This window comes from Balaenoptera musculus, chromosome X (genome assembly GCF_009873245.2).
Source record: "Balaenoptera musculus isolate JJ_BM4_2016_0621 chromosome X, mBalMus1.pri.v3, whole genome shotgun sequence".
In the NCBI taxonomy this organism is placed as follows: Eukaryota; Metazoa; Chordata; class Mammalia; order Artiodactyla; family Balaenopteridae; genus Balaenoptera; species Balaenoptera musculus.
In genome coordinates, this window is record NC_045806.1 from 104,603,159 (window position 1) to 104,628,169 (window position 25,011).

A 25,011-nucleotide genomic window follows, 5' to 3' on the forward strand; every position below is an offset into this window, starting at 1 on the left:
GACTATAGAAGCATATACTAAACTTTTCATCTATGTTTTTTCTTACCTTATTTGGGCATTATCTGCCATTTAGAAAATATATATACAAAGCCATCTTTCCTAGCCATTATTGGGCATTACTTAAATGCAGTGCTTTGTGTGAAATTCTCCACCCAAAGAAATAACAAATCAATACAAAAAAGGCTAAAATTGGATGTTTGATGGAGCTGTTATGATGACCCATGCTGGAAATATAGATTTTAAAAAGGATAGAGTTTGAATAAATAAAATGAAGAACACATAACATGCTGGAGGGTTCTAATATCTTTACTTTCTTCCATTGTAGGATTCCCTCAGCCCTCACTGTGTGTGGTTACTTCTCAGTTTTGATTTTGCAGTAATTTTGCAATCAAAACTTAAGTTCTCTGAAAGATCAGGGTGATAGGTAAAGAAGAAAAAAGGGAAGTTGAAGTTTCTGCCCTTCCCTCTAATCCAGATTGTATTTTCTGTCAGTTTTACATTTTGGATTCTTTTGGAAATGAAGGCCACAAGTATAAGAGGGAAAAGAAGACTCTGGACAGGGTGGTGCAGGAGGAATAGGAAATAAAGATAAGGGGAAAGGAAAGTTTGTGTATACGAGGTAGGAAGGTACTTTAGAGCAGTTTTCCCAGCTTATGTGTTTGGGGAGAAGTGTGGGAAGGGGAAAAGAGTAAATTCAGCAATAATGTCATATAGTAAGAGAATAAGAGTATTCTTTTATTTAGGAACCATGAAGAGGTGCTATGTAAGGTTGTAGGACTTGTAGTTTAAAAAAAAATAGGTTGCTATTATATATTATCATATTGTGTCCTAGACACACATTTTATTCACAGCTATTTCAATTCTAACTGGCAATTATCCTCCTTCTAGAACCTAAGCTGTTAAAACCAAATTTAGTAAAGCAGGGCATATGAAAAAAAATCTCAGTAGTCTTTCAGGTTATTCTAGTTTCCATAGGGAACATTTTACTAATGTTTCCTTTGGACTTGTCACTCCAGAGAAACCTTGTCACCTTAAGACATCCTTTAAAATACAGGTAGGGCACATGAAAAGATGTTCAACATTGCTAATCATCAGGGAAATGCACATCAAAACTACAATGAGATATCACCTATCACCTCACACTTGTCAGAATGGCTATCATCAAAAAGATCACAAATAACAAATGTAGGCGACGATGTTGAGAAAAGAGAACCCTCGTACACTGTTCATGGGAATGTAAAGGGCAACACGGGGTTAGGGTATTATGAGGGACAAACTATTACGTAAAAAATAAGCTACAAGGATATACTGTTCACCACAGGGAATATAGCCAATTTTTTTTTATAATGACAATAAATGCAGTATAACCTTTAAAAACTGTGAAACACTATATTGCACACCTGTAACTTATATAATATTGTACAGCAACTATACTGCAATTGAAAAAAAAGGAAAAAAATTTTAGTGCACATGACAAATAACAAAATGAAATAAAATAAAACACGGATGGGAAGTCCCATAAAGAGTTTATCATGGTAACAACGTTTAAATGGTAAATCTTAGATTCTTGGTACAAAAGAAATATTATGGGTCATAATAGGGAAGTTGATTCCTAAGAGAAGGGAATAATATGCATAGCACAGTTACTCTAATTGTTCCCAGCATGACAAATTATGCCAATAATTACTCTTTTGCTTCTCAAGGTCAGTAGGTTGAGAACAGAGTTGCCATCATAGGGGCTTTCTATTATCCACAAACATTTGATGGGTATCAGACAATAAAAAATCATTCTTTAGCCATTACCTCAGAAAGATGAGAAAGTATCTTTCTGGATAGTGTTTTTGAATCTTCAGGTGGTGATCCATTAGTGGGTTGTGAAATCAATGTATGGGGTGATGAAGGGCACTTTAAAACAAAAGAATATTGTAGGGTAGGGTAGAAAAGAATAGACTAGAATAGGATAGGATATCACAGTGCATTGGTATGTAGTGTTTGGTGAACTGTTTTGTGAAACTTTAGTATATTCATACATATTATGTGTTTACTGGGTTGCAATGGAAAATGTATTTATTACGGTGGATCACTGCCGAAAAAGTTTGAAAGTTACTGTTTTAGGAGCTGCTCTACATCTCACAGAGAGTAGAGAAAAGCTTTACTCATGACCACAGATATGACCAGAAGATTATTTTCCTCTGAGGGAAAACCACATTTATCTCATTCTCAGGAGAACAAATACTTCTCAACTGGGAAAAATGATATAGATGCATATGAATCTCCAAGATGATAAAAAAAATTCAGCAAGATGGAACAATAGAAACATAAAAGAAAAAAGAGTAAACTCCCTGTGAAAATTTCCAAGAACTGGTGAATAGATATTCATTGTTGTATCCATACAATGGACCATGAACAAACCTTGAAAACATACAAAGGGAAAGAAGCCAGATGCAAAATGCCACATAGCACATGATTTCATTTCTGTGAGATGTTCAGAATAGGCAAATCTATAGAGACAGCAAGTAGATTAGTGGTTTCATAGGGTTGGGAGATACAGGGTTAGGGGTGTGATAGCTAAAGGGTAGGAGTTTCTTTTTGTGGTAATGAAAATGTTCTAAAATTGACTGTGGTTATGGTTGCATATAACTGTGACTATACTGAAAACCAGTGAGTTGTATGGCATGTGAACTAGATCTCAATAAAGCTGTTGAAAAAACAAAGAACATTCTTCAAAAACAAGAGGCTCAGTAGCAATCTGAGTATCAATATTAAGCACAGGTCAGGAGAAAGAACAACTAAGCCAAACAGTGCTGATGAGCAGTTGTTTTTGCTAGCCAGTACTTTTCAACCTTCTTTTTGTGAAACTGTACCTTAAATATTTTTTTGTAAACTACCCCTCTACAACTCTCATGTTTTGGATGAGATTGATCTCATTCTCGGCTCCATAGGTAGGCCCTTAATGGGCTTAAACAATCAGCAAATCTCACTCCTCTGGCCATGGTGATTGGTTCAGGGTTGGGCAAATGACTAACCACTAACCAAAGGGAATGAGATGCACTTAGACATTTCCTAGAGTTTCTGGGAAAGAAGAAGGTTTTCCTCCCCGCTCCAGAAAAGTTTCTGTCACCACTACATAGCCTGACAATGTAGCTAAGACCCCAAGAGTAGACCTGGGCCAAGAAACAGAGATAAATTAGATCTTGGTGACATAAATTGAGCCCTGATCAAGCCATATCTGAAGACAAATATAAACCTGAAGTCCAACATTCACCTTGTCCTTAGGCCAGATTAAATCAGGTGATCTGTCACTCTCAAACTGAAGGGTACCAACTGATATAGATACTAATGCATGTATGCACAAACACACATACATACACACACACTTATACAAGAAAATAAGGAAAAATACAGATGCTTGTTGTGAGGAGAATAAGACTTGCTAGAAACCACAAGAAAAAGTACAATTTACTTGAAAAGTATATCCATCCTGCTACAGTAGCCTTAACTAACTGCCTATCACTTCATCAGTTCAGTTCAAGTGCAAAACCACCACCACCTAGTTTTTGCAGTACATAGGATTATTGCAAAAATGTACTGAAAAATTAACTCAGCAAAATCAGAGGTACCTCTCTGTTTCCAAACAGACCTATATGGAAACAAGTGTGGAAGAGGGAAAAAAACAAAACAGGGGGCTTCCCTGGTGGTGCAGTGGTTGGGAGTCCGCCTGCCAGTGCAGGGGACACAGGTTTGAGCCCTGGTCCGGGAGGATCCCACATGCCGTGGAGCAACTAAGCCCGTGCGCCACAGCTACTGAGCCTGAGCTCTAGAGCCCGTGAGCCACAACTACTGAGCCCACGTGCCACAACTACTGAAGTCCGCGTGCCTAGAGCCCGTGCTCCGCAACAAGAGAAGCCACCGCAATGAGAAGCCCGTGCACCGCAATGAAGAGCAGGCCCTGCTTGCTGCAACTAGAGAAAGCCTGCGCACAGCAACAAAGACCCAATGCAGCCAAAAATGAATTAATTAAAAAAAAAAAGTTTAAAAGAAAATCAATAAAATTTAAAAAACAAAAACAAAAACAAAACAGGGACCTAAGAGCCTAACATATAATGTATTTAGGTTAGTAACAGTTCATTAAAGATATGTATTTACAGAATAGACAGGTAAGGCAGTTATTGTCTGACTTGAAGAGGCATCAACAAGGGTCCTTTTGACTAACAAGTACATTACCAACTAGCCTCATTGCCTGAAATCAATGAATAACTACATATACTGCATGTCTACATTAGACAAAGCATTGTGTTAAGTCCTGTGGGATTGTATAAGGCATTCTTACTGTCTAGGAGCCTATAGACTGTATGGGGAGAGAGGAAAATACATGCACAAACACGCACATAAAAAGAACAATGAAAGATAGTATACAGAGTTAAGAAAACAGAGATAGAACGAAATGTGAGTACTGCAGGAGTTAAGAAAAGGTCAGTGTGGGCTAGAATACATAACAAGCAGACTCCTGATGACCCCATATATGAGATACACTTTGAAGAAGGGGTAGGATATGCCTAAGTAGAGAAAAGATTCAAGCCTATTCTCAGTAGAACAATCTAGGTAAAATCAAAAAGAGACAGAGCTGACTATAATAGAATTTTCACATTGTTGAAATTAAATTAGAGATGAAGAGGTGTCAGATTATGGATCATTTTAAATGCCAGGAAGGGAACTTTAAATTTATTATAAGAGAAATTAGGAAGCAGAAGGGATTCAATGTGAAGAAGGTTCTCTGTTGCTGAGATGGAAAAGGCTATAGGACAAAGACCTGAGAGGTGTCTCTAGGAGCTAAGAGTGGTGCCTTCTTTTCTCTTAATTGATATGGTATATATTTTCTCTGCTGTGTGTATTATGTGTGCATATTTCTTCTGATAATGTAGAAGTTTTGTATTCTGTTTTTAGTTCTACTATTACCTACGAATGGTTACCTTTGCAGTTATAAATTATTTATTTATATTTATTAAATATTATATACTTTTGTAGCCAGTATCTGGGGCTGGTATTAGGGAGAGGCAAGTGAGGCTCCTAGAGCACAGAATTCAAGAAGGCACTAACTCTTTTGTGAAGAGTAGTGTTGGTACCTGAGATTGAGTGCTACCTTAAATTCAGTGGTCTAGACACCTTGCTTGCCTCACATTTCTTGAGCTCTATTTTTTACCCCAATGACTTTGTAGGCACTGATTCACTATTTACTAGTGTTGAACTTTATTATGAAGTAGTCTCAGGGCACCCTGTTTTACCTAGATGTGCTAAAGATTCTTGAAGTCTCATCACTTTACCAGTGTGTGCCTCAATGATCATCCTTTTAACACTTTTCCTGGGATATGCTGTGCTTTTTCAACATACAAATTCAAGTTAATTTCTAGAATGGTTTCTTGAATTTTATCTTCGCACATTTTTGTTACTTTTGTTTGGGTCTCGTCTTTGGGAATAACATGTGCACTTAGATGGGATCTACTTTGTCCACATTAAATAGATTTGACTTTCTATTTCTTTAAAACTATTTGTTTATCCCATTAATTTCTTTCGCTTTTTTCTGTTCTGTTCTTCATGTGTCTTAACTGTATTTTTGGCAGTGTCTGTTCTCCTTACTGCTGCTTCCAATGTTTTCTTCATTTTCATGATTATTTTTTGCTCTTTTGTTATTTTCATGAGCTTCACTGTCTCACATTATTTCCCTTTATGTTGTCTGATTATAACTTTATCACTCTCTTTGAGCTGTCTGATTTATATACTATGTCCTTTCATGGCTATATCGTTTGTTCCAACTTTTTTCTGCTTGTGGGTCATATTTCTCTAGCGAGTGCTTAACTGCCATTTGTTTTTCCTATTTTTTATTTTTCTTCTAGTTCCTTTGTATAGATTATGTTCTGGTTCCATGTAGATTATTACTCATCTTTGAATAAGGTTAGTTCTTTCTAGACCAGCTATTAGTAATAGGTTCAGGTAGGGGACAGGATAATGCACTGTTCCTGACTAACAGAAATTTTCCCTGGTTCAGAATAAAGATCCTTTCAACACGGGGTGTGCGTGTGTGTTTGTGCGACAGAAAGAGACAATTGTTTTAGCTTTTATTTATCTCCAGTCAATGAATATTGGAAGTTGAATGGCTACTCAAAATACAATCCCTCTCCTCTATCATTCCTCAAAATGATTACTGCAAAGATGATGTATGTACATGCTTCCTTATTCAGACTTGAACTCCCTCTGGCCCATGGAAGCTTCCACCAACAGTCTATAACCCTATTCCCATTTTTCTAAATAAAGGATTATTGGTTTATTTCACAGTATGAGCTGATTACTTTGAGAATGTATGCTCTGCTTTGTCTGAAAACTAGTCATCTCTAGGCATCTTCCCACACTCCTTGATCATTATGGCACTTGGCAGGCTTTATCCATTCATTGTGATTCAGACATAAGGTTATTCTGCTTTTCATTCTCCTTTTGTATTTGGGTAATTTTGGAGAAAAGAAAGGGCAGGGTCCACTTTACTATACCACTGTAAAAATGTAAGTCACCTCTAGATTTTCCTTATGCCACAATGTCTTTCTTCTCTGCCCATGTGACAAAGTTCTACTTTTCCTTTAAGTCTTAGCTAAACTGTCACCATACTTTCTGAAACGTTATCTTACTTCCTCAAGATAACTTAGGCACTTTTTGCTCTCTGTTCTCATTGTATTTGGGGCATAGTTATAATAAAGGACATATTATGTTGAATTGTAATCGTCTGCATATCTGTCTTTCTAACCAGGCTGACTTTTCTAGGGCAGGGGCTATGATTTATTGGTCTTTTTATCTCTACCACTTGCTTGACAAATGGTAAGTATTCGATAAATACTGTTGAATTAGTGAATGAACTCCAATCAATATTCTGCAATGCCATAAAAGTTGTCTTTCTAAAGTACAAATCTTATCACATTAACAAATCGGTGGAGCTCCATATTTTCAGGAGAAAAATGCCAAGCATATGAGGCCCTTGCAAACTGTCCCCAAATTATCTTGACGTATCATCTTTTATCTGTCTCTGGTAGTATGCTATCACTTAGCCAGACTCAAATTCTTGCAATTTCTAGAATATGCCATGCCCTTTAATACCTCTGTGCTTATGCACATTCAGTTCACTCTGCCTGAAATATCCTTCCTTTCCTTTTCTGCCTGGTAAATCTGTATTCATACTTCAAATATCACCTTCTGTGTGGTGGCTTCCCAGATTTCCCCTGTTTGTTATTTTATTCTCTATGCTTTCATTGCATGCATTTTGCTTATATCTTTATTATAAAACTTACTACATCGAACCATAATTGTTAGTTTGTCTACTCCTCCACCCTACCAGCTGACTGTGAACTTCTCAAGGTCAGGGAAAATGTCTAATTATTCATTTCTGGGTCCCCAGTCCTTTGCATATGGTAGGTGCTTGACAAATGCTTGTTGAAAAAATAAATTCTAGTGTTGAAACATTCTTTAATAAATGCTAACAAATGTTTTCACTTTAAATTGCTAAAAACATCTTTTTCTACTTATATCTTTAAGACCCTTCAAATGACTTTACTCACTGAATCAATTCTGGATATAAATAATGACTTGCAGAAATCATTTGATGAGCTTGCTCTTATGGAACTGTTCCACCACATGGTACTTGCCTACTAACTTGCATTTGAGTTTCCTCCAAGTGTGATTTATTTCAGTAATCTTAACTAATGAATTGGATCAACTGTGCAGTGATCCAATCAAACCCGTGGTGATTGGCTGTCTTGACAATTGGGAAAAAATACTGATCTTATTTGGTCAATTGGCCTAGTTGTATAGAGATAGGCTAATAATGCCATCAGAATTACTTTTATCAACACCATTAGGTCCAAGTAAGCAAGCTGCTAAGTAGAAGGCCTGTGACCACATCTGTTTTTAATCCTTATCTCTCCCCACACAACACCTCCCCGTATCATTCCTATAACAATGCCTTGCCCTCAAAGGGAATTTTAAAGTGTTTAATAACTTTAGAAGTCTCACAAAATGGTAATAATGTTTCATACAATATCTGAAGTAAAACAAATTCATACATTGTAGTTAATTATGTTTAAGGCATCAAACTGATTCTTTTTCTCTTGTTAACTCACTGGCATATGCAGCGTGCTGCTAATTATATAGGGAAATCTTGTCACAATGGCTTGGTCTAGAGAAGATTAAGATTGCAACATTTATATTTAATAGTCCAATCATATATCCATAATACATTTTTCTCTTTTAGAAAATGTTTTCCAAAAGAAATTTATTTCCCTTCTGAACCAATAAAACTAAATTTAACTGAGTTTCTTACTAAAATTCCTCCTTTTGTAAATATGTTCACCATTTCCATCTTAATTTTTTAATCTTTTGGCTAGAGGTACCTGGGAGTTTAAATATTTCTGGAGTCTAGATGAGCAATTAAACATAGTAAGGCTTCAGTTTGGTATGGGGTACATCATGTAGGAAAACATTTATTACTACTTAATATATATACTATCCCCAAAATGTGTGAAAAGTTTGAGGTTCATTTCTTTATTACTCTAACTGTTGAGGTGCACTGTTAATATAAGACTTCAAGTTTTGCAAAATACATGGGATAAATATAACCAGTAATTTAAATATTGTTCACAATGCAGTATCTTGAGAAATGATCCTGCCTGGAGCAAGTGTTTGGTTTTCTTATGTCCATATCCCTCTTGGGTTAATTAAAAATGTTATTTTATCATATCCATGTTAGAAAATGTGACATTTAACCCAAGTAATTTATTTAACAGAAAAGGATGAACAAATTGCTGACCTAATTTTTTCTCCCACACATTTCACATATTTGAACTTCACACCTATCACATAGAATAAGAGTTATATGATGAAACAATTAAAAATCATAAGAAACTTGAAAGAAACACTAAATATTTTTCCGTCAAAAAACACAAATTTCTCCTTTTCTGCAAATGGCTAATAAATTTTAATTGCACTAGAAATAGGGGTCACCTTAAATAAATCCAGCAAACAAAAAGCCCAAGTCATGAAAATCATCAATTTGGGAGCAGGGTAATTATTTGCATGATAATGTGACCAGATTTTCTAAAAGATTAGTTTATATCCTGGTCCCCTACAGCAGGTAAACTATGAAAAGATTTGCATATGACGCTTTTTAAGAACATGCTTCCTGTGGGGATTAAGAGACACCTGAGCTTCAAAGGGGCACTTAAAAATCTACATTCTTAAACAAGCTAGCAAGTACTCAAATGCACCATGATAAGGCAGCAATTGCTATGCATTAAAGTTACAAGACCTATAAATATATTATTGGAGAATGATTTTCTGAAGCAAAACAAAAATTGAACTGGCATGGAGAGGGAAAGAGCCAGAACAGTGAAGAACAAGCAGCAGTCTTTTCTCATCCATATCAGGACTGTGTAATAAATTACCCTCTTCTCTCTCATACTGTCAGGAGAAAACGATGTTTAGATTAAACCTCGCTAAGGCCTAAAAGGATAATTTGTCAGTATTTTCCAGTTTACTACCAATGCAGTATTGATTTGCTAGGGCTCTTCTTTCTATTTTATTTACACTAATTCAATCTGGAACAACTGAAACTTAACTTGTTGGAAGGCAAGATATTTCTTTAAGTCTCACAGGCTCAAGGTATAAGGTACAAGAAAATATGTCCAAATTATTCTTTCTAGTTCTTGTGGGTAAAGACCAACCTCTTCATTGGAGGCAAACCATTATCAGAGAAAACCACTTTTCTGCTGAGATTTACCTTGGGCTAATTTCTTTTTAGAAAATTATGGTTCTTAGAAGAACGTGATAAAAAACAAGCTTCAAATGACTGCCCAATTTAGCAGACTCGTGACTCCAGTTCTAGGCAGCTGCTTAGAAACAAGAAGTGAAACAGAAACACCTTGATAAACCTTCTTGTGGCTGAAGCTGATAAAAATGGCAGTGTTAGTTTGATGTACAAATGACAGAGCTCAGGGAGAAAACTACACTTGAGGGAAAAGATAAAATTACTTTCCAAATCCTTACTGCTTCCTGTGCAAGTTATACAAATTAATAAACGGTATCCTATAGATCCAGGACTAAAATGAAAGCAGCCAAAGGTTAAAATAATTTATGCACATATGTTGTGGGTAAGTAAACACATATATATCAAGTACTTAATCCACAGAGCTACTGTTTCCTTTCTTTCTTTTTTGTGGTTGTTTTGTTTTGTTTTGTCTTGCTTTTCCTTCCTGAGGTACTTCAATATCCGTTGTGGCACTGTTTTGACACCAGTAAGTATGGGAGAACTGGTGAAAATGTCATGAGTTGATGGGTTCATGACTCTTTCAAGGCTGAAATGTTGAAATTTCATTTCCCACTGTTTTTTCAACTTGTACAGACACTTCCTCAAACTCTGACATGACTCAGGATTATTAGTAAAATCTCACTTTAACATCTTCATATAATTTCTTATCCTAGTTTTAATTTAGACTTGACTGTCCTATAGACTCACATTTCAATTTTGACTGAATTGATTGATCAATTCTAATTGGAATGGTTTTTTAAAAAATCAATTGATGCGTCATTTGACAAAATACGGTTGTGTCTTCATAAACAAAAGGTTCAATAACTTCCACCGGAATGACCAGGCAATTCAGTCAGACAACATATCAATTTAGGCAATGTCTTAAATGAATCAAACTGTTTGACAATTTTGATTGACTTGCTTATTTTCATAAATCACTCAAAAAGATATATGTATGCGCTTATTTATTTATTTATTTATGGATACACAACCGATTGCTATTTGCTATTTCTTAGTCTTAAAACGAACTATGCTGACTATAAAGTTCTCCTACAATACTCATTTGACTTGTAGTCTAATTGTGATTGAATATGGTTATGTCTACATGCATTGATTTGGCATATCAATTGCAGTGGTTTTTCCATGCATAAATTAGCTTGAATATTTTACCTATAAAAGCCAGTACAGTCATCACAAACTGAAACTAAACAAATCCAGGAAACAAGTAAACAGGTCTGACTGATTCAACTATTAACAAAGGGGTTTAAAAACTACTGAGTTTATTGAGCTGACTGATCAAATCATTCAGAAACCAAATTGGTTTACGCATATAGACAAGGCGCTAAAAAAATCAATTGTGCAAGAAATAACAGTTCAAATCAATCAAAAACAGTTATTCAGTTCTGTGCAAAGACACAGTCAAAACATATATAGCAAGAATTACATCTCTATATTTATTTATTTGTTCAAAATATTTGTTGAATACTTACTAAGTGTCCAAAACTATTCTACTGATAGAAGCTTTAAATACTTCAGTGAACAAAACAGACAAGGATCCCAGCCCTTGTGGAACTTATAATTCTGATGGGGGGAACAGACAATAAACAATCATCACAGTACATAAGTAAATTATATAGAAGATGATACATGCTATGGGGAAAAAAAGGGCAGGGTAAAGGGTATTGGGCATTTGGGGTTGGGTGAAAGTTGCAGTATTATATAGTATGGGTCAGAGTCGGCCTCACTGAGAAGGAGACATCTGAACAAAGACTTGAGGATGTGTGAGAGTTAAAGATGCAAGATCTGGAGGAAGAGAGTTCCAAGCAGAGGACTTAGCTAAGGCAAAGTCCCTAAGACAGAAGTGTGCTCCAGTTTTTCTGGAGAGGGACAAAGATGCCATTGAAGTGGGAGCAGAAATAATAAGGGGAAGTGTAGAAGGAAGTGAGGTCAGAGAGATATCAGGAAGGGAATTTTAGACCACTGTAAATATTTTACTCTGAGTGAAATGAGAAGCCACTGCAATATGTCTAAGCAGAGTAGACTGACATTTTAAAAGGATCATCCTAGGAAGGAGGGAGACCTATTAGGGGGTATTAACCAGGCGAGAGATGACGGTGGTTTGGACAAGGGTGATAGCAGTAGGGTTGGTAGTAAAGGAACAGTGTTTGCTGATAGAGTGGATGTAAGGTGTGAGAGTGAGAGAGCTTTCAGGACGATGCCAAGGTTTTTGGCCTGAGCAAGTGGTAGGCTGGCATTTCCATCAACTGAAATGGGCGAATCTGCAAGTGGAGCAAGTTTGAAGTAGAGGGAGGATTAGGAGCTCAGTTTTGGACAAGTGAAATTTAAGATACCCATTAGCCATCCAGGTGCAATCATCAAGTAAGTTGAAAATGGATGTTGGAAGAGAGGTCTTGGCTGAGATATGAATTTGGGACTCATTTGTGTATTAGACGGTGTTTTAAGCATCAAGACCAAATGAGATCATTCAGTGAGTGAGTGAGTGTAAATGGAGAAGACTCTAGGACAAAGACATCACTGGGACATTACAATATTAAAAGGTCAGAGAGAAGAGGAAGAATCAGCGAATAAGACAGAGAAGTGACTACTGAGATAAGAGGAAAACTAGGAGCATGGTAATCCGGAAGCCAGGTGAATTCGTGAACTCACGAATTCATCAGGAAATGAGACACTCCCTTAGTTTTAACCTTCTCTTGTCTTGGCCCTTCTTTAGCAGAGGTAACCCAAGGTTTATAAAAAATGTGGTAGAAGGGTAATTCTTGGATTATTTCACAAGGCTGCCAATTTTCTCATAGTAAAAGTTATTAAACTTTTGCACAGAAGATTTCTACAGGCCACACAATCTCTCTAGCTGCAGGATTATTTCAGCAAATATAAACTTGCCAAGGAACAATGAAAATAAAAGATAAGTTATCTCAAAAAAACTAGTTTTGCACTTACAAACAACAAAATAAATGAAAATTATTTAAACACAAATTTCTAGATGATAGGAGAATAAAACTGAAAACAAAAAATTAAAAATATAGACCTTGGAGAATAAAGAAATGCTATTTAAAGTCAACCGCCTAGTAGAATAGTCATTTGTTCATGCAAACACAATTATGTGTACACCGCTGAAATTGTTAAATGACAAATACATGTTTTTGGTTTCAAAGGAAAATAGTATGGTATATATTACATGAAAAGTTTGAAATTCTCAGCTGTCTTTGTTTTAAAACTGCTAATTTTGGCAGACAACTTTTAAACATAAAACTGCTGGTCGGCTGGATAACAATACTTCCATGCCTTCCTTGCTTTCTCTGTAAGACAGAAACGATCTCCAAACATAGCTTTTTTCCAAGTAAATAGAAGAATATGGCTCTTCCATAGATGGGGCTCTAATTTCATAATGACAATTAAAATGAGCAAGTGACTTAATAGTAATGTAAAGAGCAAAATATTACCCTTGGTCTAATAGATTTGTTTCTCATCTTATTTTTACAAGGAACACACACCAAAAAAGCTGTGTTAAAGAAATAAATCAAGAGCTACACCTGGAGATTGCCATAAAGGGAATATTTAATAATCTTGTGCTCATTTTTTTTAGGGAAGCTTTTATTCCTTTCATTTATTTTCAAACATTGGAAAGAACCCTGTAAGCAGCAATTAATTATTGGTTATTTTTCTTTTTTTTCTTTAAACATCTTTATTGGAGTATAACTGCTTTACAATGGTGTGTTAGTTTCTGCTGTATAACAAAGTGAATCAGCTATACATATACATATATCTCCATATCTCCTCCCTCTTGTGTCTCCCTCCCACCCTCCTTATCCCACCCCTCTAGGTGGATACAAAGCACTGAGCTGATCTCCCTGTGCTACGTGGCTGCTTCCCACTAGCCATCTAGTTTACATTTGGTTATTTTTAAAAAGTGGTCTAGAAAGCAAGTGAGTTGGATTCATTCCTCCTTGATACCATTGTCATTTTATTTACTTTTTAGTTGTGCTAAATTAAAAATTTTAATAACACATGGTACAAAGTTCTAAAAGTACAAAAGAGCACAGATGAAAATAAATCTCCCTCCAACCCTATCTCACAGTCACCTAGTTCCCTTCCACAAATGAAATCAGAATAATCCATTTATTGTGAGTATTTCCAGAGAAATTCTATACATCTACAAGCATATATACATGTCATTCCATTAAAAATCACACATCAAGTGTAGTGTACTGGACACCACAGTTTTTAAATTGCAGGTTGTGACCTATGAGTTGGTTAAGAAATAAATTCACTGGATCACAGTTAACATTATAATGACATGAAATAAAACAGAACAGAAAATGTCAAAGGGCACTGTTCATAGTAAGGGTAGGTATTGTCTTATGAAAACTTTTTCTAGTTTTTATTTTTGTTTATAGATTCATTGAGAACTGGGTCACAATGTAAATTTTATTTCTTACTCTGGGTCACAGACAAAAAGGCCATTTCTATATACGATGATTCAAACCCTGTGGTTTTTGCTTAATGATGTATGTTGAAGATTGTTTTACTTCGATACATAGTTGTCTCATTTTGTTTGTGTTAAATTTATGAAAAAATATTTCAGACATCCATAAAAGTGTATAAAGAGCAATAATGTAACCACTAATGTACCCCTACCACCTAGTTTAAGAAATAAAATATTATAAATAAATATGCAAATAAATATAGTGTCAATAGAGTTGAAATCCCCCTGTGCAATTCCCGCTAAGGCATTCCACTTCTCCTTCCACCATGTATATTCACTCTTTGTAAGGCTACAGAGTATTCCATTGCATGACTCTACCATAAATTATACAAGTAGCCTCCTATTGATTTACATTTTGATTGATATCCCTGATTTTTTGATATTTCAAAAGATGCTACTATGAACATCCTCACACGTTTCACTGCATACCCATTGACTAGCTGTAGGATAAATTCCGGGAAGTGAAATTGCTAAGTAAAAGGAGGTATATTTTTTGCTAGATATTGCCAAATTTTCTTTCATAGAGATTGTATTTATTTATACTCCTATAACCAACATTTTATACACATTTACCAACAAAGTATATTATCAAATTTTTTATTTCCAATGTGATCAGTGATAAATAACATAGTTCTATTATGCATTTCTCTTAGCAGTAAGGTTAACATATTTCATATGCTCATGAACCATTCTTATTTCCTTTTCTATGGCCTAGAGTCACTTTATTTTTCATTTTATTGTTGAGACTTTTTTCTTATTGACTATGAGTACTTTTTACATAAGAGAAATTAACCCTTTGTCTTTGGATGCTAATAAAGATAGCATGGCAACATTTTTGTTTATGGCTTCTTTTTTCTTTTTCTTTTTTTTTGTTGCTATATCTATAAAAGCTTTCCTACTCTAAGGTTAGGACAAAATTCTCCCATATTTCCTTCTACTATTTATTTTCACATTTAAAATTTGATTCACCAGAATATATTTTGGTGTAGGGAGTGAGGTAGAGAATCAATTTTATTGTTTTCTTGACAGCTACCCAATTGTCTCAACACCTTTTTTAAACAATCCATGATTTCCCTATTGATCTGAAATGCTATCATTATCATATATTATATTCCTGTTTGTATTGGGTCCATTTACAGGCTTCCTTTTCCATTCTAACACTTTATTCATGTATTAGAATATTAGTTTAATTAAAATGAACTTAAATATATTTAAACATCTGGCAAACTTATTATCACAACATTATGATTTTTTCCAAATATTTTCAAGGTATTCTTGCATGTTGGCTTTTTTTTTCCCATTTGAACATTAGCGCCAGTAAATCAGAGTTTTTACATGACCAATTGATATTGTTATTGGAGCTATGTTAGAATTACAGATTAATTTAGGGAGAATTTTATGATAGTGATACTTATCATCCAAGAACAGGGTAAGGCTTTCCATTTATTTATGTTTTCTTCTATATTCCTCAATAGCATTGTTGTGTGTGTGTCTGTGTTTGTGTGTGTAAATGTATGTGTGTATGAGTGTGTGTCTTGGTCTTTTTGCTAGTTTATTCCTAGGCATTTTGGTTATCATTGTTGCTTTTATAAAAGTAATAATTTATTTAACCACATTTTCTAATCGGCTGTGATTTGTATGGATGAAAACTATTAACTTGGTGTCCTAATGTTATACCAAATTAATTTACTGAATTTTTATCATTTGTGTTAATTTATTGTTCAGTTTTCTTAGGCTTTTTAGATATACAACTGTATAGCTTACAAATAATAATTGACCTCATTGTTTCTAATTTTATTTCTCTCAGTTCAGTCTCTCTTCTCATGGCTACAGTTGCTACCTTCATTATAAGTTTAAAGTAATTGGTGAAAATGGACATCCTTGTTCTGTTCTTGACTCTAACAGAAATCTTTGTAGTGTTTCCTCACTTAGAGTAAAACTGGATTTTGTGATTTTACATAAGAAATTATATATATTATATATTTTTTAAAATTAAGAGTCTCTATCAAAAATTAATGAGCAGTAGTATAGTATAGTGGATAAATGCAAGGGTTTGGAATCGGACTGGGTTTAAATCCTGGCTTTGCCACGTACTAGCTAAATGACTTTTTACTTACCCTCACTGTGCCTCAGTTTCCACATTTGTAAATGGGGATGTTATTAGTACCTAAGTCATAGAGTGGTTGTGAGAATTAAACTCATTAATATCTAAAATACTTAACAGTATCAAGCAGAGAGTAAATATTATGTGTTTGTTTAATATAACATTGGGTTTTATGAAATGCCTTTTTGTCATCTATGCAACTTTTCATATGGTTTGCCTATATTTATCTATTCATATTGTAAATTAGAGTAACAGAATTCCTAATATTGAACTATCCTTGCATTCCCTAGTATGAACTGCACTTAGTTGTAGTGTATTATTCTTTTACTATATTGCTGGACCTTGTTTGCCAGTATTTTACTTAAAAATTTTGCATCAGTATTCACAACTACAATTGGTTTGTAGATTTACTTTGTGATTTCTTTTTCTGCTTTAGATCTCATTGCTTTTCTTCCTTTCAAAAAATTTAAGAAAGATTTGGAAGCTTCCACTTTTGTTATGCTCTGAAAACATTTAAGTAGCATTGAAATGATGTATGTGTTCCTTAAAGTTTTGGCAGATTTTGTCTATGAAACTGTCTAGATCTGCTACTTCTTTTGGTTTGGGTGGTTCTTTGGAAATTTTATTTCTATAATATAAATTAGAAAGTTTATATTTATCTATCTTCTCAGAGCATTTTGGTCATTCATATTTGTTCTATAAAATCATCTATTCCACCCATGTTTTCAAGCATATCTTAAAAGAGGTACACAAAGTAGTCTCTTATGAATCAGTTGCCTCTTTATTTATAGTTATTTTGACATGCTTATTTCTTATCTTCCCCCATTTTCTTGATTGTCTTATCTATTTTATTGCCCCCCCATCCCAGAATTGGCCCTTGGATTTATTCATTAGTTCTAGATTTTTATGATACATATTTTCATTTTAACTAATATATTTTAAAATACTATGAACATGCCTATGTTTTAATTCAACTAAAGTATCAAGTTGCATGGATCCTTATAAAGTAACATGATGTACTGTAAGCACATTAACTCATTTTGGGTTTTGTTTGTTTGTTCGGTTGGTTGGTTGGTTGAGTTTTTTTTGGCCTCACCTCGTGGCTTGCAGGATCTTAGTTCTCCGACCAGTGATTGAAACCGGGCCCTCAGCAGTGAAAGCGCTGAGTCCTAACCACTGGACTGCCAGGGAATTCCCCACATTAACTCATTTTGGCTTCTTAGTACACTACTCATTAGTACACTATTTAATGTACTAATAAATAAGTGATTAAACAATATATCAAGATCAATCATGAAGACTAACCTAAATAATTCTAATTTGAAAATTACATTATTTATGCTGTATTTATACTGAAACTACTTCCACATTGAAGTCTGTTTTCAGGTAAATATAACCATGATGCATACTACATGCATGCATAACATCCATTTAGATTTATGATCTGTATGTAGATATTTATATTCTAACCTAAAATTAAAATAAATTTTCAAGCAGTTTACTTTTAGAATTGGGGACATTATAATATTGCTAACAATTATATCTGTATCTTTACCTACTATCTATCTATCTATCTATAGCTAATCTTCATATACTTCCATAAGCTATAAAGTATAGATGGTTGAATTTGACCACTTAAAAATATAAAGCTCTATATCTACAAACACAAATGCATCATATGAACCTATTTCAAAAGGCAAATGACAAACTATGAACAATGCATAATGCGTTCAAGGTTTTTTTTTACCTCTTATATATAAAATGTTCTTGAAAATTAATAAGAAATATGAAAATTTGTATTACATATAGAATGGATAAACAAGGTCCTATTGTATAGCACAGAGAACTATATTCAATATCCTGGGATAAACCACAATGGAAAAGAATATTAAAAAAGAATGTATGTATGCGTATAACTGAGTCACTTTGCTGTACAGCAGAAATTAGTACAACTTTGTAAATCAACTATACTTCAACTTAAAAAATTAATTAAAAAAGAAATAGAAAATTCAAATAGAAAAAATTGGTAAACGATGTCAACAGAGAATTTAGGAAAAAGAAATGTATATGGTCCATTAACATACAAAAAGATGCCGAAGCTCACTCATAAGTAAATTGCAATATAATAGCACAAAAAGATTGGGTATTAGAAATCTTTTTCATTCCTTGCCAGTGTTGAAAAGGATACAGGAAAACAGATGCATTAATAGTATATAGCATTAGTAGGAAGATAAACTGGTTGTTTAAAGGGGAAATTTGGTAATATCTATAAAAAATGTCAAATGTACATATCCTTGGCCCATCATTTCTACTTCTAAGAAAGTATCCAACAGGTAAGCAAAAAGATGTGTACAAAGATGTTAAGTACAGCATTGTTTTTAATATCAAAGCCCTGGAAACCTAGATTTCCATAAACAGGGGACTAAGTAAAAAATGATACATACAGAAACAGAATACTATACAGCTATTAAAAAGAATAAGGCAGGGGAATTCCCTGGTGGTCCAGCAGTTAGGACTCGGCGCTTTCACTGTCGGGGCCTGGGTTCGATTCCTGGTCGGGGAACTACGATCCCGCAAGCCACTCAGGGTGGCAAAAAAAAAAAAAAAAAAAGAATAAGGCAGATCTATACTGCAAACATGGGAAAATATAATATTAACTAGATAATAATATTATATAATATTATAATAATATATATATCTATATATTATATCTATAAATATATAGATACAATTTAATATTATATATTTGTATATTTAATATTATATATTATATAGGTATAATATTAACTAGAAAAAAGCTATTGTTCTCTTTTTACTATGTTATCCCATTTGTACATGTACAGAACATTTGGGGAATGATACATAATACACTGTTAACACTGGCTACCTCTCAATAGTGTCTTGATAATTTCTTGCCCTGGTGATACAATTGGAAGTCCTAGTTATAAAATTACCTAAAAGATTTATATGCCGGTTAATAATTTTTATTTTCTTGCATATGCACGATGGAATCTTTGTAATCCTATGACTTTTATACTTTATATAGAAGAGTAAAGAGGGAGAGGATTTTCACTTTAAACATGTTTTTAGGGCTTCCCTGGTGGCGCAGTGGTTGAGAATCTGCCTGCCAATGCAGGGGACACGGGTTCGAGCCCTGGTCTGGGAGGATCCCCCATGCCGCGGAGCAACTACACCCTTGAGCAACAATCACTGAGCCTGCGCGTCTGGAGCCTGTGCTCCGCAACAAGAGAAGCCGCGATAGTGAGAGGCCCGCGCACCGCGATGAAGAGTGGCCCCCACTTGCCGCAACTAGAGAAAGCCCTCGCACAGAAACGAAGACCCAACACAGCCAAAAGTAAAAATAAATAAATTAATTAATTTAAAAAAAAACCAAAAACCCATGTTTTTACTGTTTTAATTTTTAAACCATCAGCTGATATTACTTTCATACTAAAAAAAATAGTAGTTAAAATTCCCTACTAAAAAGGAAAATATAAGCTTGTTATACCTAACTTTATAATGGCTTGAAATTTCAATATCATCAAAATCGTTTTCAACTGTAAGAGTATCATGGTCATCGCAGAAGTGTCTCACCCACACATAAAGTAATCCCAATGACTTACACTCTTCCTCTGATCGTGTAACATCTCCAAAGGAGCCATTACAACATCATCTGCACTGTCTTATACATGCCTAATGGGTCCAACAGAGCCATTAGGATGTCAGTTATATGGCAGGGCTCCTGCCAAAGCTATTACCAAGTCACTGCATTGTTTCACACACTTCCTTCGACATTCAGATGGTTCCCGAGGAACTGTTATCATGGCTATGGAAGTGTCCTGTATAACTTACACTACCAAGGGAAAACAAAAAAAAGCAAAAGAAAGAAGTGTAAAACAAACAAATTTTTCCATTAAATGCACATGAATGGCCCCACATGGTCAAATATCAGAAGGCATAACCCCTCATTTGGGTATAACTATTACATGTCATTCAAGAAACCCAGGTGTTAGGCTAGCTATTTTTTCACCACTCCTGCCTGCTGTTCCGATGAAGCAATTCAGGGTCTGAGAACGACAAATGCATGGCTATGATGGTATGGTGTTTGTTGGTAGCACATGGTATATTACCAGGTTTCTGTGGTATGCAGTGCAGAAGCAATAGGGAGTAGTACTAAAGGATTTTTTGGCTATTATGGGATTGGACCAGATAATCCGTTACCTGTAAAGTTCCTGAGCAGTGCATAGGGAGCTCAGCTGCCCAACAATCATGGAAATCAACAGGGCTTCTGAGTAGTTGAAATCCCAGCTCTACCTTAAGGGGCTACTACAATGACAATAGGACATACAATAGTACAAAGTTAACCCTCAGCCAGGTCTGAAGTGCTTCATTGAATTCCCTCTCATAGTCTTCTCTACTTAGCAGAACAAGACTGTTGGCTATTAAAATGATGTATTATTTAAGGTAAGACAAGTGCAAGGAATTTTACCCAGTCTGAAATGAGAAGGTAGGCTGAACTCTGCTACGCTAGAGTTTCCTGGGACACCAGATGTTTCAGAAGCCACACTGCATGTCTGGCTAATCCTTGATAAAAGAGACTTCACCCTGTAGCACCTACCTCACAATACATGCATAATAAATTCTTGTTGTGTGAAAGATAACCACGACTAAGATTTATTGAGCATTTAATTTAATATAAAACACTGTAAAGTGCTATATGTCCATTTTCTCATTTAATCCTCACATACAAAAACTACAATAGGTAATGTCTCCATTTGACAGACAAGGAAACTGAGGCTTGGAGAGCTTTAGTTACCTGTCCAAGGACACACAGTAAAGTGGCAGAACCAGGGCACAAACCTAGGTCTATCTTATACCACAGTCCATGTTCTTAATCACTCACCGTCTGGAGAACACTGTTATTTAGATTGCATTAATACAACAATTTTTACTTTAATAAATGATTTCACATCCCTTGTGTTCTCATAGCAAGCTGCACATATTTTTTTATCAGGGTACTAACTAAATCGTATTAAAGTTAGCTCTTTATCTTCTCTGGTAGACCTCGCTGGGTATACATGCCCACTTGACTCTGACCGCCTGCATTGCAAACTGCTCCAAGAATCCAGTGGGTGGGTTCCCAGAAAGCAACATTTGTATTGCTGACCTTACTCCCTGGTTGTAGCTGATGGGACCAGTGGTAGACATCTGACTCAAGCTGGGAAAATTAATCTGTCTCATTGGAATTTAGAAACGGCATTGAAAAACATCCAGTTAATCTCAACTTCTTTCCTGAACAGAAGAAATATAAACTGGAGAACTGTATGAGGTTTTATGCCTGCCTTGTGGATGGAGATTTAGAGAAAGTAAATCTGCAGAGACAGGACTGAAGGAAATGGATTCAGAAGCAAGAGGCAAAGCCCCGGCAATTCTTCTAATCTAGTTCCTTCTTTTGTCCTGGTCCCATGAAGCATTCACATGCCCTTTTTATGAATTTGTTTTTCTCTCTTTAAGCTAGCTCAAGCTGTTACCTGCAATAACAGTAATAAATAATAATAAACAATCCTAATTAATAGGGCATCAATCTTGCCCGCTAGACTGTAAATTCCTTGAGGGTGGAGATCGTGTACTGGTCATCTTTTATATATCCCCAGTCTCCAATACAGAGCCTGGCAAAGAGTAAGTGCTCAGTAAATATTGCTTACACAGAAATAGCATTATCAACAAGAGCATAGCCATAAATAATTTCTTTGCAACTTATACTTTATTAGTTAAAGGTTATAAATGTCTTTTCTCTACCTATTTCCCTCTATTTAGCTTCTTGATAAGCAATTTCGTTTTCACATTTTCTAATCCAAGTGTTTCATTTAGGCCACATGTGAAAAACACATCCTTGGAAATTGATTATTCAGATTTAGCTGCTGATATAGTTTTTTCCTCCAACCTAATGTAGAGTCAAATGTAATTATTGAGGAACACCCTAATCACTGAGGTTAATGCTCAAGTAGGACTGCCAAATCCTTCTAAGAAAAGCCCACTGGATCACCTGTCAGAGGCAGAGTTGTGTGTTAGATGACCAGAGGTTTGACCCACTGTAGCATTTCTATTAGAGAAGATCTACAAAATATATTAGCTCTCAGTTTTAATTCTTCCCCTCAGAGCAAAGCATATTTTTCATTTATTTAGTGCCTACTGGGCTCCAGATCCAGTGGCTAAGTACTGAAGCAAAACTATGAATAAACCAGGCTTTGTCTTCAAGTAGCTTCCTATCTAGTACTTATTAAAAACCATCGTGAAGATAGAAAGTACACAACTCAAGTATTAGACTATAATGAATAGTAAGGTTGGTAGTAATGTGGAATGGGAGTAGAAAAGGAGTAGAATGAATAAAGCATTATGACTGATATAGAAGTGTCCTGCTCATGGGCCTCAGGCTGAAGCTAACTTGAGTAAATCTGCATTTTTCCTAACAGCCGATTAAGCGTCAATAGACAACAAAGGGTTTACTTAGGACAAATTTGAGGGAATGGAAATAAAGTGCATTAGGGTTCTGATTGCCCTGTGAAAGACGAGAAATCCACATTCTCTTCTGTTACCTGCTGCTCTCCCTTCCTTGTACTGCAGACCTCTCAGTCTGTTTCGGTACTGAAATGGAAGGTTATTTATTTTAATTTTTCATGGGTTAAAGCATATCAGAAACTTCAATTCAATTAAGGGTAACCAAATAGAGTTTATGAAAATGAGAAAAAATAAACATTTTCAAAGGCTTGATCGATTAATTAAATGAAAGAAATAAGTCCTTATAGACATGATTTTGGAAATATAAGTAGAAAATCCAAGACATTATAGCCTAGGATGGATAGAATTGAAAGTGCCTTTGAAATCACATCTCAGAATCTTTCTCAGCTGAACAGCACACCCAAATTAACAATTTCCCCTATCTTCACTTCTCTCCCAAATTTACAGGAGTGAAGCTTAAATCATCCTAAACCGATCCATGATATTGTTTCCATTGCCTCATCAATAATCTAAAAATCAGAATGTATAGGAAGACGGAAACAAAATAAAATGTCATTGACACTAACTGAAACACAGGGATGGAGTGGCATGGAGTCTGAGGTAGTGAAGTATATAAATCCCCCAAATTTTAAGCTATTTACTCCTTTCAAACAAGTATATAGAAACTCAAATTACTGAAATAGATTCCTTGCTAGGCCTGCTTTCATGAATGTATGAGATCAACGGGAAATAAATAGCCACGTCTGCACACAAATGTTAATTCATTAAAAATAACTTGTTTTTTCAAATTAACACGTTTTTAGAAAAACCATTTACACTCTCAACTCAAACCTCCTCTGTGAGAATCTATGGAAATGTTGAAGGCAGGCCAGGCCTGGTTATCACTGATTGAAAATTTATGGAATCTAAATTGGTGAAATCTTACTTTAGGTCGTAAGATTCCAAATTGTATACTCCTTACTGAAAATTACTAGTAGGAGCAGAGTAAAACTTACAGAACTCTGAGTAGAGAAAGGTTGTTCAAGTTCATATCTTATATTCATTCACGATCCAAGGGAGGAAAAACGTGGCTACTTGGAAAACAATCAATTGTATTTAGCTAACTTGTTTCTGAATTGCTGTTTAACTCTTCCTCCTATGTAAAATGCTGATAACAATAGAATCATTCCACAGATGGGACATGAGGATGAAATGAGATAAAGATATTAAAAGTGTGTTTGGAAATTGTGAAGTGCTGATCAGTAAGAATAGTGAACATTCTTATTGTACTTATATGTTACAAGTACTATTCTAAACCTTTATATACATTAATTTATTCAATCATCACAAAATCTTAGAGGTAAATAGCAATATTCTCCTTGTTTTACAAATGATGAAGTTCAGGCACAGAAACTTTAGGCAACTTTCTCAAGATCACACAGCTGGGATTTAAATCTAAGCTGCCTGGCTTCACAATACAAACTTTTTATCACTATGCTCTATTGAAATCCTCCTTGGAGGTGCACATTGGGCCAAAAGAGGCTTACAGTTAAGGACTAGTTTTTAGCAGAGTGGATCATAGTTTTATATCGGCGCCCTGCCCAATTTTGTGGTAGCGCATCCAGTTCCTAAAATAAATCATAAGGAAAATAAACCTATAAAGAAAAGAAAGGATACACAGCCTTTACTCCTGAGTCTTCCAACTCTGTCTCAGTAAATAGTGTTACATGGTCAAGGTAGATGGCTGATTATAGATTGAAGGCGAAACGAAACTGAACAGCCCCAAACATTCCTGAAGGTTCCTAACACATCCAAGGGACGTGGCACGTGAACACAGTGCGTATAGTGGCTCATCACAGTAAGCAGTTCTCACGGTGGAAGAAGGGGAGGATAATGTGCACTTTGATGAAGCTGATTCTAATATATCTTCCCTCTGATCCATTTCCCCAAGTTCCTTACATATTTTGAGTCATTGCCCTGTGGTCAGATGTGAGGATTCCCTCTGCCACAAAGTGTTTGATTTTCATTAAAATCATTAATAAATATTGCTTTCAGTATCCCTCTGCA

The 25,011-nt window shown here is 35.1% G+C and overlaps 1 protein-coding gene across 1 annotated transcript in view; it reads right to left on the reverse strand.

The window, feature by feature from the left end:
• TENM1 (teneurin transmembrane protein 1) overlaps nt 1-25,011 on the reverse strand; it is a 786,103-nt gene that overhangs the window by 461,595 nt on the left and 299,497 nt on the right. The gene's annotated exons all lie outside the window — the stretch shown is intronic.